We start from the raw sequence: 17,045 nt of genomic DNA on the forward strand, positions 1-17,045 counted from the left end.
CTGCTCCTGCCCTCTGGCATCCTCTGTTAGAACTGTTTGGGTCCCCAGGAGTTAGACACACATACAACCTTCTTCCACAAGCCACATACACACTTTCAGGGGCCTGGGCTCAGGCAGGGTCAAGCCACACCAAATACTGTGACTAATGAAATACTGGTCTCCTTCAGCACTCAACCCACTGCTGAGTCAGTCCCACCATGGCTTGTCCTCCCTTCTCCATGGCAGGTTCTCTTCCACCTTTGTACATATTCATCCCTCTTGCCATCAAGTGTCTGTGGCTTCTCCACCCCATTCCTGTGTATCTGAACCCCCAAGGGTGGATACAATTTGGGATGATTCCCTGTGGGCTCTCCAGTCCTCATCAATATCCATGGATACCAAACATAATCTGTGGTTCCATTTTTTTTTCTGAGATAAGTAAAAATTGCTAACTTTTTCATCAAAGTAGCAAGTAAGAACAAAGAACTTTGAAATAACCAAGGTTGGAGGACATTGCAGGCATGCTGTCCTCCTGAGAGACCTAGTGCTTTACTTTGGCCGTGGTTCACCTTAAGCGTGCCTGACGCTCCTGCATTATGCTTCTAGTAAGAATTTCAGAGGTAAGAACAAAAGCACTCGAGAAATACATGCTTCTTTCTCATTTTGCACCATGGAATTGGTGCAAGCCAGCTGCCATGTCACAGACATAGGAGCTTAGCCAACCATCCAGGTCAAGTCCTCACCCATGGCAGGAATGCCCTGACCTGCTGACAGTGACCCGGTGACAATCAACTCTGCTTAATCTCTCCAGAGGACAGAGAGGTCAAGTCTGACGATACCAAGTGAGGATGCCTCGGCACACCGCCAACTGCCGCACTCAATCAACATCTGCCCAGCAAACAAGTGAATTTCTCATTTACTGGAATATTTAGTAAAAGCTTCATTTGCATGTGGTTTGACCTATTAGCTTGATTTTGTGACTTGGGATGACATGTCTCTATGTTCACCCGAGAGTTACATTTAGACTCTAACCGCCTTCAGAAAATAGCTTTTTGTGAATCCAAGAATTCTCAAGTTTGTTGTTTCAGAGACTGAAAACATTCCTGTAAATGGCTTCTTTAAAAGCAGACATAAATCAGCGCCACTTTACTGCACTGGTCACCAAAATACTTATGGATCTAACGGATTAAAAGTTATTTGTAGATTGTAGCATGCTAAATTTGTCCTTAAAATCTACTCATGGCACCAAATATGGGTTTCTCTAATACTGAAAAATAAAGTTATTTTTAAATGTAATGTGACCCAAATGTCAACAGTCCCCTCATCCTCATCCTTCCTCATTCTTTCCTCTCCTTTTCTGTCTGTCCTCTTCAGCATTGGCTAAGAATAGAATTTCTTTGTGCGGTCACATTAATTGGCATAAAGTTTAGAAAATAAAAGGAAAAGTTACCAAGCAAACGTAAGCATTTTTCTGGCTTTCTCTCTCATCTCCTTTCCTTTTTTTTTTTTTAGTTGCTATTGTTCATTCATAAATAATTTTTTTGTTTGTTACATGCTTTATTTACATACATTTTTGTGCCCCTTTCTTTATTTTCTAGAACATGCTCCCCTCCCCATCTCTCAGTGTCAAGTCCAGTTCCTTCTCTCTTGTCTCTCCATCATCCCCTCAAGGGCAGGCATCTTATCTATGTCTCTCTGTAACAGAGGGCACAGCACCTGGCACATTGCTGTGCGCTTTCAATAACAGTGACTCAAATTCTTTTAAAAATTCACTGAAATCACCAAAAAGCAAAGCACACTCTGTGTCTTGAGAATGATGACTTGCCATGCTATGCACAGATCTCAAAACATTATTATGAGGAAGATGCTGTTATTTTTCCCACCTAGTAATTGAAAAAATTCAGATTCAGAGAGCTTCAATAACCTTCCCCAGGGTGCACAGCTGACAAGTGGTCCAGGTAGGATTCAATCACAGGTCTAATGTATCTCAACCCCAGACTCCTAACAAACTTTTATGATGAGTGTCTAGTGAATACAGAAGACCCTCACTTTAATGATGCCTTTGTTCCAAAGTTGGAGAGCGTCCATTGTTAGAGGAAAGCTAAGTGTGTCTTGGTAGCAATGGCTTTGCAGTTAGTGCTCATGTCCACCATGTCCAGTTGGGCTTCTCCAGGCTTACCTCCAGTTACCACCATGTTTCTCAAACTTGCCTTCATACAGCGAGGCTTCTAGTCTTCCTGTAATTATCAATATCTTCTGGAGGTTTTTAGTCTGTGCATATTTGCTTCAAATATGATACCAGAAACAATCAATCCAAAAAGCAATTAAGAAAACAATCCTGTCTACAATAGCATCAAAAAGAATAAAATACTTAGGAAGAAACTTGACCAAGGAGGTGAAAGTCTTGTATACTAAAAACTACAAAACAGTGCTGAAAGAAATTAAGGAAGATGCAAATAAATGGAAAAACATCCTATGCTTATGGATTGGAAGAGTTAATATTGTTAAAATGTCCATACTACCCAAAGCAATCTACAAATTTAATGCAATTCCTATTAAAATCCCAATGGCATTTTTTATAGAAATAGAAAAAAAATCCTAAAATCCATATGGAACCACAAAGGAACCCAAATAGCCAAAACAGTCTTGAAAAAGAACAAAGCTAGAGGCCTCACACTTTCTGGTTTCAAAACATATTATACAACTACAGTAATCAAAATGGTATGGTACTGGCCTAAAGACAAACACAAACTAATGGAACAGAATATAAAGCCCAGAAAAAGACTCGTGCACATACTGTCAACCGATCTTCAACAAGGGTGCCAAGAACACACAATGGGGAAAAGATAATCTTTTCAAAAAATGGTGATGGGAAAATTGGATATTCACATGTAAAAGAATGAAATTAGAGGCTTATCTTATACAATACATAAAAATCAACTCAAAATGAATTAGACTTAAGTGTAAGACCTGAAATTATAAAACTCTTAGAAGAAAACATAGAGGACAAGCTTCATGACATTGGTCTTGGCAATGATTTCTTAGGACACCAAGAGCCCAGGCAACAGAAGCAAAAATAGACAAGTGGGAATACAGCAAACTAAAGAGCTTCTGAACACCAAGGGAACCATCAAGAGAGTGAAAAGGCAACCTACAAAATGGGAGAAAATATTTGCCAACCACATATCTATAAGGAGTTAATATCTGGTATATATTAATAACAAAAAATTAAATAACCCAGTTAAGAATTGGGCAAAGGGCTTGTATTTCTATTTCTCCAAAGGCTTACAATTGGACAACAAACATACAAAAAATGCTCAACACCACAAACTATCAAGGAAATGCAAATCAAAACCACAGCAAGTTATTACCTCACACCTGTTAGGGTGGCTGTTATAAAAAACAACAGAAAATCACAGGTGTTGGTGAGGATGTGGAGAAACTGGAACCCTTGTGCACTGTTAGTAGGAATATAAAATGGTACAGGTGCTGTGGAAAACAGTATGAATTCTCACTTCTGAGTATCTGTCTGAAAGAATTGAAATCAGGATCCTGAAAAGATGTATTGAACTCCTACATTCCTTGCAGCCTTATTCACAATAGCCAAAGGATAGAAGCAACCTGAACGTTCACCGATAGATGAATGGATAAAGAAAATGTAGCATATACATAAAATGGAATGTTATTTGGTCATAAAAAAGAAAAACACTCTGTCATATGCTACAACATGGATGTATCTTGAGGACATTATAAGTAAGCCGGTAAGACATTATAAGTAAGACACTGTAAATAAGCCAGTCACTGAAGGGCAAATACTATTTAATTCCACTTATATAAGGTATTTATAGTAGTCAAACTCAGAGAAGAAGGGTGGTTGCCAGAGGCTAAGAGGAAAGGGAAACAAAAAGTTGCTGTATAAAGTTTCAGTCATGCAAGATGAAGAAGTTCTAGAGATTTGCTGGACTACATGTGCTTATAGTTAACAATATCGTATCATACACTTTGAAATTTATCAAGAGGGTATATGTCATGCTATGTGGGGTTATTTTTACCACAATAAATAAATAAATGTGGCCAGCAATATAGCCTTTCACTTGAAAATAAAAATTTCCTTTTTTTGGCTTGGAAAAGACTTACTTGTTCTTCAACCATGGTAATGACTAAAGTACCACAAAGAATTTAAAACCTATTCCACTCATCCACTTCACACCAGAATCCATGCTTCTGAGAGTCAGCCAATCAAGGAATGACGCACGCTTCTGAAAGCCCAGCCAATCAGAGACAGTCCTATGCTTCTGTCAGCCAACCAGCACTTGTTGCACTCCAGTAACCACACCCCCATAGCTAAAGGTCAACCAATCCCTAAATAGCCTTACTCCTGCAATTCCGTTAATCCTTGAATGCTTTTGCTTTGTTCAGGAAGATTATGTCCAATGGCACAGCTTTTCCTTCCTTCACAAACTATAGATTCTGCTGCTTCTTTCAAGGTGTCAGTACTGCCCTCCTCCTTTGACATACCTGATAATTCCATTTCCTGGGAGATTATCCTACGGAAATAATAAAAAATATGTGCAAAGATTTAGTATTAAAGAAGACGTTGCTTATAATGGAGAAGCAGCATGTGTCCAACCAATACTAGCTATAAATTTTGATACCTCCATCAGATGAAATCAATGTTAAATATCTATTAAAAATCATGTTGTAGCAGATAATTTTATTGATATGGGAAAATGTTCAAAATAGGTTATGCAGAAAAAGCAGATTACAATTTGGTGTTTATATTTACAACATGATTCCAATTCTGTAAAATATTTAAGTATTTATAGAAAAGAAGACTAGAAGGTGATATACGAAGTCATTGTGATTATAAGTGGTAGGATTATAGTCCATTTCCTTTTCACAATTTCAGCAATTTCCTATTTTTTTTTCAATGAAAATATATAACTTTTGTAATTTCAGAGAAAAAGCATGTTTGTTCTTGAAGTGCTTTCCAGAACAGAGCACAGTCTTTTGATAAATGCAGAGAGCAGGGCAAAGTACAGATAAATGCCTCCATGATTACGCCAGACACTAACTCTGATCATGTAACACTGCAGCTGCCAGACGCTGTAGGCGCGTGAGTTCAAGGTTAATTACATCGTCCTTGTCCTCTCCCTCTTGGATATGTCCAGTCATGACCTCAAGTGCAACTTGTTAGAACAGAACACATTTTCCTCTGGTTCCTGTCTTCACCACCTCCCCACCTCTGACCCCATATACCCTCCTTTCACCAAAGCAAGCTCTCCTTTGGTCCACAATCCTGAGTCTTCCCAGGCCTTCAGGTCCTCCTCCCCTCGCAACTTGCCCATCACTAAGCCCTCCAGATCTTCTCCCAGAACGCCCCGTACATTTGCCCCCTTCTGCCAACACACTATTTCACTTTTCCTATCTGATAAGCCATCTCCCACTGGCAACCTGAGGACCAAACCTCACCCACAAATCAGTTTTTTTGACCCACATACTATAGAATTATAGACCAACATTTAAAGATTTAGAAACTTAAAACTATACATTTCTGGTTTCTCAAAAAAGAAGATGCTACGCTGATGTTGAGAAGTGACTTCCTTGTTAGACACAGGACCCTTTCCCCAGTCTTCAGCACTCCCTATTGCACCTCTAGCACCAAGAGTTTCAGGGGTCATTAGTGTCAAGAGTGCTCGTGTTTTTCTTGCACAGTCCCTGTGGGCATTTGAGTGTGACTCTAACTGAGATGGCATTTTAATTGCAAGCAGACATCAAAATCCTTTTAGAGTAGGAACACTGTCTATTTTCTAAAATAGTATTTTCTCTCTGACCTAATCAATCCCAAAATGTTAAATTGCCTGTGAATTGATAAAGTAGGAAAATGTTTCTTGACTTTCTCTTTTCGTCTGTGTACAAACAGGAAGAGAAAGACTGAGTTGGCCACATAGTGGAACATTTCATTTCTTAAGTTGTCCTAGCTGAAAATTATCTGACTTTTGCTTTTGAAAACCATGTATTTCAGCTTTAATCTATATGTTGCTATTCTAAAAGAATCATGTCTTTGGTGGAGGGAAATAAATTATACTCACTTGCTTCTTTCATTGAAGTTCAAGTCTTATTTTTGTTGATGGCTGCTATCCTAAACAGGCAATTGTGGGAAGACAACAACTTACAAATACGCCACGTTTTCTCACCTCTCAACTGCCTTGGCTGGCACTTATGGAGAAAGAAAGATACTAAATTTTCTGATGCAGATGCAAAATGAAGCTGAAAAATTATCAAAACAAATCATGGCTTAAAATTCCCAAGTGTATCTTCAGAACAGGAAGCCTATCTCTCTTACATTATAAAGAAAATGTAACAAGGAGCAAGCCTGCCATGTCAGTACAGAGAAAAGGTTAAAATGAGTCTTCTCGAAATGAGATTTCTGTTGCGGTTTGAATTAACTTGACTGGCTTCAAATCTATGCAACCTTGGCAACTACTGTGTTCTGATCAAATCAAGAGACCCTGAGTGTCTCCTTAAATCTAATAATGCAATAATAAAATTATTATCATTCTGTGACCTCCAGGAAAAGAAGAGTGGCCGGGCAGTCCCAACTCATGGACTTGTGCCCCAAAGGGCAGGCGGCAAGACAGAATACAACGCTGCGGTTTGCAATACCGTGAACTGATAAAACTGCGGCCCCCTTCAGACCACCTCTGCTCTCATCAAGTCCCTACCTTGAAGCAAGTCTACATATCATGCCCCCACCCAAAAAAAATCCGAACTACAAAAGCATTAAAGAGTAATTAAATTTTACTAGAGGTCCCTGGAGATAGGGAGAAGAAGTCACAGCCTCTCCTATCTCACCCAGCAGAACTTTCTCAAGCCCTCTTAATGCTTTTTACTTTCTCTTAGGGCTACCTAGGATCTGCTCTCTCCTCCCCTCCCACCACCCTGGCTTCCTCCCTCTCTTGCACCACTCCTCCTGTATCTTGCTACAGCAGAAGTTCTCAACACTGCGCCTCATGATCCCCTGGGGGTGCTTATCAATCAAACCAAGGCTGGAGCCCCTCCCCCAGAGGTACTGAGTCAGCCATCCTGGAGTAGGAGCTGAGCCCACTGCTTCAGAGCCACCTAGGTGCGGTCTGCATGCAGCCAGAACCTATTCTCTCCACATCTTCTTGGGTAGAACATCTTAATTTCTCTGCTATAAATCCTTTCCCTTCACCCAACCCTCTGAGGAAGGCCATGGGGCCGTTTGCTTCTGTCACATTAATAACCTGGTATCTAGTTGACAAGTTAGTCTCTTGTAAACTTAAGGCCTGATAATTCATCCCATCAGTGCCAAGCAATTGTTTAAAAGTTCTTTCCTTTGGTGTGATAATAAGCCATTCATCCCAGAATACAATCATAAATGCATGCTAAGGTTTAACTTAATGTAAGGACAATCACAATTTATAACTAAAAATTTATGCTTTATCAGTGTATTTGGTTAAATAAGTTGCAGCATATTTCTATGATGGAATAGTATGCATCATTAAAACAACAGTATTTTGTGAAGGTATCTGTCATAATGTAATAATTTCCCTTAACTTTTTATTTAAAAAATTTCAAACTGGCAGAAAGTTGAATTATACAATGAATGGCAATATATCCTTTACCTAGATTTACCTATTGTTAACATCTGTCACATTCTCTTTCTCCCCCTTACTATACAGGCACATCTCATTTTATCATCTTTGCTTTATTGCGCTTTGCAGATACTGTGTTTCTTACAAACTGAAGTTCATGGCAACCCTGCATAGAGCATATCTATTGGTGGCATTTTTCCAACATCATTTGCTCACTTCTGTGTCACATTTTGGTAATTCTTACAATATTTCAAACGTTTTCATTATTATTTTATTTGTTATGGGAGTCAGTGATCTTTGATGTTGTTATTTGTGATTGTTTTGGAGCACTACAAATGGTGCTCATCTAAGATGGTGAACTTAATTGAGAAAGGTTGTGTGTGTTCGGACTGCCACCCACCAGCTGTTCCCCTGTCTCTCTCTCTCTCCTCCTCAGCGTCCCTATTCTGAAACACAACAATATTGAAATGCTATCAACTTCATTGTTGTCTCATTTAAGAAATGGCCACGGCCACCCCAGCCTTCAGCCGCCACCACCCGGATCAGTCAGCAGCCATCAGCATCAAAGCAAGACCCTCCAGCAGCAAAAAGACAGTAACTCGCTAAAGCTCAAATGATGGTTAACATTTTCTAGCAATAAAGTATTTTTTAATCAAGGTATGTACATTGTTTTTTAGACATAATGGCTATTGCACGCTATATAGACTATATCATAGTGTAAACATAATTATTATATGTAACCAGGAAACAAAAGCAAGCATTTGATTCTCTTTATTGTGATATTTGCTTTGGTGTAGTGGTCTGGAACAGAACCCACGATATCTCTGATGTATGCCTGTGTTCATATTTGGGTGTATGTTTTGTTGTTTGGGGTATTTTTTTGCAGAATCCTTTGAAAGTCAACTGCAGATACTATCAATCCACTCCTAAGCAATGTGGCATATCCGACATGAGTCATATTTCCATTATCACACCCAAGACATCAGGATTGATATCGTAATATGATCTAATAGGAAGCCCATATTTGACTTTGTGCAGGTGGCCCCAAAATGTCCTTCATAGCTACTTTTATTAATGCAGGATTCAACCAAGGATCATGTGCTGCATATAGTTGTCATATCTCTTTAGTGGCCTTTCAATCTACAGTCATCTCAAGCCCTTTTTATTTTTCTCTTTCAAGACATTCTCTATGATCTCAACCACTAGCGACTGGAGCTGATTCTTACTAGCTTGCAAAAGCCAGTTGTTGAATCTTCGGGAAGTTTGGAAGTCAGTTGTTAAATTATTGGTTGCTTGAAATCAGCCATGGTGGGAGTATTGATAAGATAAATTTAGGCTAATGCTATAAACCAGGGATTTTTTTTTCTGAGAGCTGGTTTGCCTGCACACCACTGAAATACATAAAATGCATATACACATACATAGTTAAAAAATAAACCTGAGAATATATATCAAAGTGAGGTCTAAGTGTGAGATTGCAAATGATTTTTACCTTTTGACTTTATCATGTCCTACATCTTCCAAGATTTCCCATAATGTATCATTTTTATATTGGGGAAAGAAAACGCTTTGAAGTTGTTTGCTTTTTTAATGAGCACCAGTCCCTGTATCTCAGTGAGGGTGAGGGTTGATTCCTGCTTTCATGACTCCTTGGGACACAGAAGTTCAGGGGACCTCAAAGTTACCCATGAAGAAATGCTTGGATGTACTGCCAAGCTCTAACTTCACAGCCCCAAACTCTCAACACACCATCAAAATAGTCTGGAGATCAGACTGATGGAGAGAATGATTCAGCCTGCAGGTCGGGGCTCTCTCTGAGGGGCCACGCTGGTCCTGGGTGCCTGGTGGTGGCACAGAGGTATTCTAGAGCAGCATACAGCCTTTTAGAAACAAGGGGTGAGGGGCCCACCACCTTACAGAATGAATCAGAACCTTCTGGATAGGATCCGGTCTCATCGGGTGGTCTCTAGTTAAGAGACACTGACAGCAAAGTATACAAAGTTGGACAGGAACATTCTGGGTGGAGGGTTGTTGGGGTAGGATCCCAAGGCTCAGTTTTGTTGTTCTTCCTACAGGGGCAAGAACGGTGGACTTTGTGCTATCGGTGTCCCAGATACATGTCCTCACGGCTTTCCTACGTGTACTGATTGCTAATAGCTCAAAGGTACAGTGAAGTCAACACACCCGATGGAGGGGTCAACCTGGCTTGCTTCTGACTGGTGTCCATTTAAACTCTAAGCACTTGGGCATACGTCACCGCCTGCTGACCCTCACCACACCCAGAGGCAGCATTACGGATTTTCAAAAGGGAAATCGGTTAATGCTTAGAGAGATGAACTGAGAGACCCCAGGGCCCACAGCCTCTGAGTTATGCTAAGACCAGTTCTAGGCTCTGAGGCAGGGCGGTAAATGGACATCAGCGTTTCTTCGCATTCAGTTTGTCAGGACAGGGACGTACAAAGGAACTCAGAGGAAACAGCCCACCCAAGAAGGGGTGCTTTGCTGGAGTATCTGGAGAAAGCGGGGTGGCTGGATGAAGCCAGAGCCATAGCTGGGAAGCAGGTCCCCTGGTCCTGGATGCAACTCTACTCTGACCAGTGTGATCCTGTACAAATGCACCCCACTATTTCAGCCCTCCCAGGCCTCCTCTTCTTAACACAGGAACAGCTGAGTGGGTGGCCTCTAAGGCCCAGGCTGGCTCTAGGACATAGATTCTCTCTGTTCTTCATCATCCCATTTGGCTTTCTCTATGATTTATGCTTTCGGAAAGCAAAGCAATTCAATTTCTTATTATAAATACTTCACCTTCCTTCATATAAACGCTGGTGAATATGAAGTTATATGTCCCCAGAGGAACTTCATGTCCCATGCCAAACCACAGTGCCTGCTACACGGCCAAAAAATCAGCAGCTTTAATCTCCCGATAACAACTATCAGAGACACAGGCAGAGGGCAGGGGCGGCACTAAGCCAGACAGTGCCAGGATGTCCCCGCAAACCCCAAGCAGGCTCCGAGTCACCTGCCAGAGCGGGTTTCCAAGGCTCTCCCTGAACCCAAGGACTGATCCCCCATAATCATAACTCATGTTTGAGCACTTATTATGGGTCAGGCACTGTTTTCTGGGCTCTCCATACATCTGTCTATTTAATCCTCAGAACAACTCCATAAAGTTGTTATTATTCCCATTGAGGAATATGAGGAAAATGAGGCACAGCAAGGGTGGGTAACTTGTACCAGGTCACACAGCAAGAAAGTGGTAGAGCCAGGATGCAGACCCCAGCAGTGCACCTCCAGGCTGGTTTGTCATCACACATGTTAGTACAATTTATGATCCATAAAGTGAAGAAATTCTACTACGGGATGAACATATTGCCAACCGTGCTTAGATAAAACTTTGAAATGTTAACTGTGGTTTTTTCCTTTGAATCTTGAATTTCTTAGTGCCCCTTGGCCCTTTCCTATTCCAGCAGACATAGCATGGGGCATCTTTTGCCTCAAAGAAGGGATAGTGAACCAGAAATGATAGAGAAAAATGAGAACGTGAGCCTTTTCCTGGCTTCTGGGTTGAGGCCCTAGAGGTAATGGGAAGGATTTTAGGAAAAGACAGTCGTTCTGGGAGAATGTCCGTGTCAGAGGGACGCCTGGAGCCCAGGGGCCAGATGAGGCCCATGTCTACGCAGGGAGGAGAAGGCATGAGGATGCAGGTGTGGCCAAGGGCTGTGGAGCCCGCTTCTGTCCCACCCCAGGTAGGACGGGGGGTGGCAGACGCCGACAGGATCTGAGAGCAGTGGAGAGAGGGCAGCAGCCTGAAGGAGAAAGTCTGCCTGGGGTGTCCGGGCAGGCAGGACGCTGTGAGCTGACCGAGCTGCCAGACCTTGGAGGGGCAGGCAGGCCCCTGTGTGTCACCTGCGTGTGCAAAGGGGGCCGTGAAGGACAAGGAGAGTCATGCAGCCTGAAGGGTCTCGCACTCCGGGACCTAGGAACGGCCCGCAGTCCCCCGGCCCCGGCACCTTGGCCTCACAACCTCGGCGGAAAGACGGAGGAACCGCAGGTGACTCAGATGGTCTCCACCAGGCGGTGGAGTCGGGACTAAGCGCGGAGCTGCCACAAAAAGACAGCTACGTTTTTCTTGCACGTTGGATCTTGTGGACTGAAATATGCACCCATTATTTTAAACAAAAGGATTTTAAACGCATGAAATATGGATCCCGTTTTCAAGTTACTTGCAACCCAGACAGGAGACAACCCTGCTGCAGTGGGCAGAACTTGGGGTGCACAAGGTCACAACGCCTGATCTCACACATGGCCAGCTCCCCCACTTTCCAAACGGCGCCCTTTGTAAAGTGGGCACCTGACCCTCACTCACTAGTTACTGGGTACATTAAATGAAGGGCAGCTGAAGGAATGTGATAACACCTTACGGGGCTATATAAATCAAAGGGATTATTTACAGTCATTGTTGTTACTCAGACACACAAAACAACTGAAGAACTCAAGACAGGATATCATTTTTGGGGTGCAGAGAGTGCAAAGGAGGTCCTAGGGGGGTAGAATATGTCCCTGGGGATGAAGTGGAGATTTCCAACACCCTCTCCTCCCCCACTCGGTATACTGGGGTCTCACTACAGCACTTCTCTGTGTAGAAAGGGTTGCAGCATGCTGTTGAAGGCTCAGGCACCGTCTCAGCCTGGCCTCAGCACCCTTTCCACCCCGGCTCTTGGGTGCTGTCCTCGCAAACCGCTCCTTACCGCCCGTGGGCCCCCATGCGGCTCCCTCAGCCAGCCACACGCTTCCCAAGCTCACCCCGGTCCAGGTGCCCAGACCCCAGGGCCCAGCCTGGTGCCAGGCACGGAGAGGAGGCAAACAGCCTCTCCGGAGCTAAACGGGCTCTTGCTTCAAGGCCCGCTCGCAGCCCGTGGGACCTCCAGGGGGCCATTCTCAGGTTTGCAGTTCTCTTTGCCTCTATGGGGAGTAACGTGGCTCATTTGTGGCCTTCCCTGGACTCCTGGAGCACTGCTCCACTTCTTTCCCTCCCCCGTTCTACACCCCTCCACCCCAGCCCCATCCCACTTCCTATGAGTTTCTTCCTAGGAAAATTTCCTTAATAAATCACTTACACACAAATCCTCATCTCAGGGTCTGCCTCTGGGGAAACCAGACTAAGATAGTCAGAGCTAAAGAATGAAAGTTTGTTTCCCCACCAAGCCCACAAAGTGATGGCATTAGGAGGTGGGCCTCTGGGAGGTGAACAGGTCATGACGGTGTTGTTCTTAGTCTTTTGGATGGTGGCCATCCTTACTGGTGGGAGGTGATATCTCATTGTGGTTTTAATTTGCATTTCCCTGATGATTAGCGATGTGGAGCATCTTTTCATGTGCTTGTTGGCCATCTGAATTTCTTCTTTGGAGAAGTGTTTCTTCATACCCTCTGCCCATTTTTTAATCGGGTTATTTGCTTTTTGGGTGTTGAGACATGTGAGTTTTTTATATATTTTGGATGTTAACCCTTGTCGGATATGTCATTTACAAATATATTCTCCCATACTGTAGGATGCCTTTTTGTTCTGTTGATGGTGTCCTTTGTTGTACAGAAGCTTTTTAGTTTGATAATTTGATGTAGTCCTATGTGTTCATTTTTGCTTTTGTTTCCCTTGCCCAGGGAGATGCGTTCAGGAAGAAGTTGCTCATGCTTATATTCAGGAGATTTTTGCCTATGTTGTCTTCTAAGAGTTTTATGGTTTCATGACTTACATTCAGGTCTTTGATCCATTTCAAGTTTACTTTTGTGTATGGAGTTAAACAATAATCCAGTCTCATTCTCTTGCATGTAGCTGTCCAGTTTTGCCAATACCAGTTGTTGAAGAGGCAGGTGACAAACTTTTGAAGATGCATTTCTTATCAGCACCATCACAATTTATATCATGTATATAAATGTTGAATCACTGTGTTGTACACCTGAAACTAATGTAATGTAATACTGTGTGTCAACTACCCTTCAATAAAAAATAATTATCTACAAAAAAAAAAAATTCACAATTCACATGCAGACTCAACAATTTAGAATAATAACTGACTGCAGCGCTGTGGCTATGTCTATAATCTGTGCCCAGTCTTGAAGATGCAAAGCATATATTCAGCAGGCAACAAGCCTCCTTAAGGGAAGGGGTAGTGACAAGAAGCATAGGGCCAGCCAAAGCTCTGCACCACCCAGCAACAGCCAGGGAGGATGGGGGAATGCAGAACCCAGCTCTATTTGCAAGTAGCTCTCACAAGCAGCCGTGAGTTCAAGATGGAAATTTACTGGGTGTTGTGCATCAACCATCAGGAAAGAGGCTTTCTACTGCGTTTCTTCCTAAGGCCCTTTGTCCAGGAGGGGAAAGGTTGTTGAGGCTACCCACACTCCCCAGATCACATTGTCACTCAGATGCTACTGCTGAATGCAGTGTACAGACAGGCCAGCCTGGCCCTTTGCTCAAAGAGGCTTTATGCCTATCAGCAAATATTTATTGAGGACCTATTTGAGGCCAAGTACTGACCTAGGAACTGAAAGCAAGGGACAGAACAGACAAAAGCCTTGCCCTAATGGAGCTTACATTCTAGAGTGTGTGGTGGGGGATGGAAGAGAGAGACAGGCAGTTAACAAAGTGAGTGAGTGAAATTTGTGGCATGTCGAGTGTGAATAAGTGCAGTGGAGAAAAACAGAGGGGGACTGGGGAAATGACAGTGTTGGAGACAGGCTACAGTTCCACACGGGGGCATCAGGGAAGCCTCACTGAGAAGGTAGCAGATGAACAGGGACTTGGAGGGAGGCGTGTCTGGGTTCAGTGAAAGGACGGCCAGGAAGAAGAACCAGCAAGTGCAAAGGCCCTGGGGTAGAAGCATGGTTGAGAAGAAACAGATTCATGTTCCCAGAATCTGGTCCCAAACAGGCCTGCTCTTAAACCAGACTGAAGACGAGAAGTTGTTTTCAAAGTAGAGAGCTCCCCTCCTCAGAGTGATCAATTATTCCTTTTCCTGGATTGGCAGGAAAAGGGGAGAAATGTCCTTCCTCACCTGCTCCCACCTCAGTCCCATCCTTTTCAGGGGCTCCTCTCCTGCCCTACAGAGGTTAGTGGTGGCAACTACTGTCCTGGGGCTCCTGACTTTGGCCTTGAATTCACCCCAAGGTCACGGTGTTGGGCAATGGACACATCCAGAGCGCAGGCCCTGTCCTGGGCGCCAGCAAGTACCCACCACGGGGAGGACTGCAGCTCCCACAGCCGTGCGCTGCTGTGTCCCATGCCCTCTCCGTGTAACCCCAGCCCTGGCAGCCTCAGCCGGAGCCAGCCAGGGAGATCGTGTGGGGAGCCAGGTCTGTGGCTGCAAGGCTGACGTCCGCAGGCTCGGCTTCAAGCTCACCTCCCCGTTGCCGCGCCCCTCATCCTCTGTCGCATCCTTCAGGATGCCACCGGCCCACCCCCACTTTAGGAAGACTCCTCTCAGTCAGTAGAACTTCTCTCTTATTGGGATTTACATAGCAATTGCTCTCTCTCCAAAAAGTGGAAGTCAGAGCTTACTTTGTTCCAGTTGGTTGAGTCCATTTCTCCAAGAAATGAAGGCTCTCAAGGCCAGAATTGGACTCAGTCATGCCTCCCCCCTGTACCCAGAACAAGACCCTCACATGGAGCTGCAATTCAATAAAGTCCCTGTGGATGGGCTTGAAGATCCTCCTTGTAACTGCTGATTCAGGACCTTGCCCCTGAGCCCCAAGGCCTCATTCCTTAGGACTTCATCCCCAACCTCTCCCCAGTGGGAGAGGACCTGCAGGGCATCCTGGGGTGCAGTGGCCCCACTCTCCTCTGGAATCCTACCAGAGATTTGCAGCTCAGGGCCCAGCACACTGTGGGTCAGAGGGCAAGCCCACAGCTTTAGAAACGGAATAGGCTATAAGAATAAAAAGGCTACACATGAATGTTTTTTCTCAAAACACAAGATGTTGGCTGTCTTCAGCATCAAAGTCAATCTGAGCTCTTCACTGGCACTGATTGGGCTCCGCTCAGGAGGGACAGCGTGTCTTACAACTGTTTACAGGGAAAGGGGGGGCTCAGAGGAGCCAAAGAAAGACCTACTGTTATGTCAGGAGAGCAGACGGACTGAGGTGCCCAGCTGGGGACAGGTCAGCATCTCTGGCCAGCTGTCAGCCAGGGCAACAAGGTCACAGAGAGGAGCTTGTTTTTCAGGCAAACAATACCGGGCATTTGCAGTTGAAGAGGTACTTCGGTGACCAACACTATTCAAATGCTAACCCTGTAATCGGGAGCTGGCTGGAATGGGGGGAACCTGGGGGTGCAGCACAGAGGGGTTATTTGGCTTGAACTTCAAACTTCACAAAGTGCTTCAAACTCAGACTTTTAAATTCTCGCCCATGAGGCTCTTTCTATAGTCACAGGTACCAGCTGCCAAGATGCACCATCACCAAGAGAGGACAGTTGTCACTTGGCTTCAATGTGCCAGGACAGAAACATAGAACACTATGAATAATATGGTTTTATAAATCCCATTATTTTCTTGCAAATAGCCCAATTCTACTCTGTTATATTTTTATAAAAACATTAATTTATGTCAATATTTTAAGTCTGCCACAAGTCCAAGAAGCAGACGCCCTCATAGTGATGAGCACACCAACTGCTCAGATCTTGGTCTTTAATTTCATTTTCCGCTGAGAGGAAACAGGGCTCCTCAAAGAAAAGGCTGGTTCCAGTCCTGGGGCAGCACCGGTGCAGGATGAGCCTAAATCATCCTGTGATGCCAGAAAGTAAGTGCTCCAAAGATGACAGGTGCACAGCCTAAGAACAGGAATCCCAGGTTGAGGGACAGCCACTGACTACATTGAGAACAATTTGAGAACCAATGTAATTGAGCACAGAGTTACAATTAAACATGGTAATTAATTACAAACCATTGAAAGAAATAGAAATGCATGAGTCCGTGATGATAATAAACTGGCACAAAAATAAACAGGGGAGAGGAAGGGTTCTCGGGTTAAAACAGATACTGAGGGTTGACTACTACATGTGGTGGAAACATGGGAGCTGTGTTTTGCAACCATCAGTAAAGACTGGATCAGGTAAGACACGTGAGGGCGTGCTAAATTCGAGGGGAAGTTTCATGAGGAGCGAGATATTTGCATGGTCTTAAAGTGTCTCCCCCATAGATTGCATATTAGTTGCAAGGGAGAAAATGATTATACAATGAAAAAATTAGGTAACACCTGGACTAGGCAACCAAAATTAGTATCATCCATAAGAGACAGATGGGTAGCATGTGCCTCTAGATGCGATGCCCTGGGGGGGACTCATTATCACCTGGGCAGTGTTCCAGCGGAGAATACAAACCCCAACCTAATCATCAGGCAAACACAAAATGAGGTGCATTCTGTTAAGAGAAGGAGGCGGCAGCAAGCTGCAGC

Source organism: Manis pentadactyla, chromosome 18, assembly GCF_030020395.1.
Source record: "Manis pentadactyla isolate mManPen7 chromosome 18, mManPen7.hap1, whole genome shotgun sequence".
NCBI lineage: Eukaryota > Metazoa > Chordata > Mammalia > Pholidota > Manidae > Manis > Manis pentadactyla.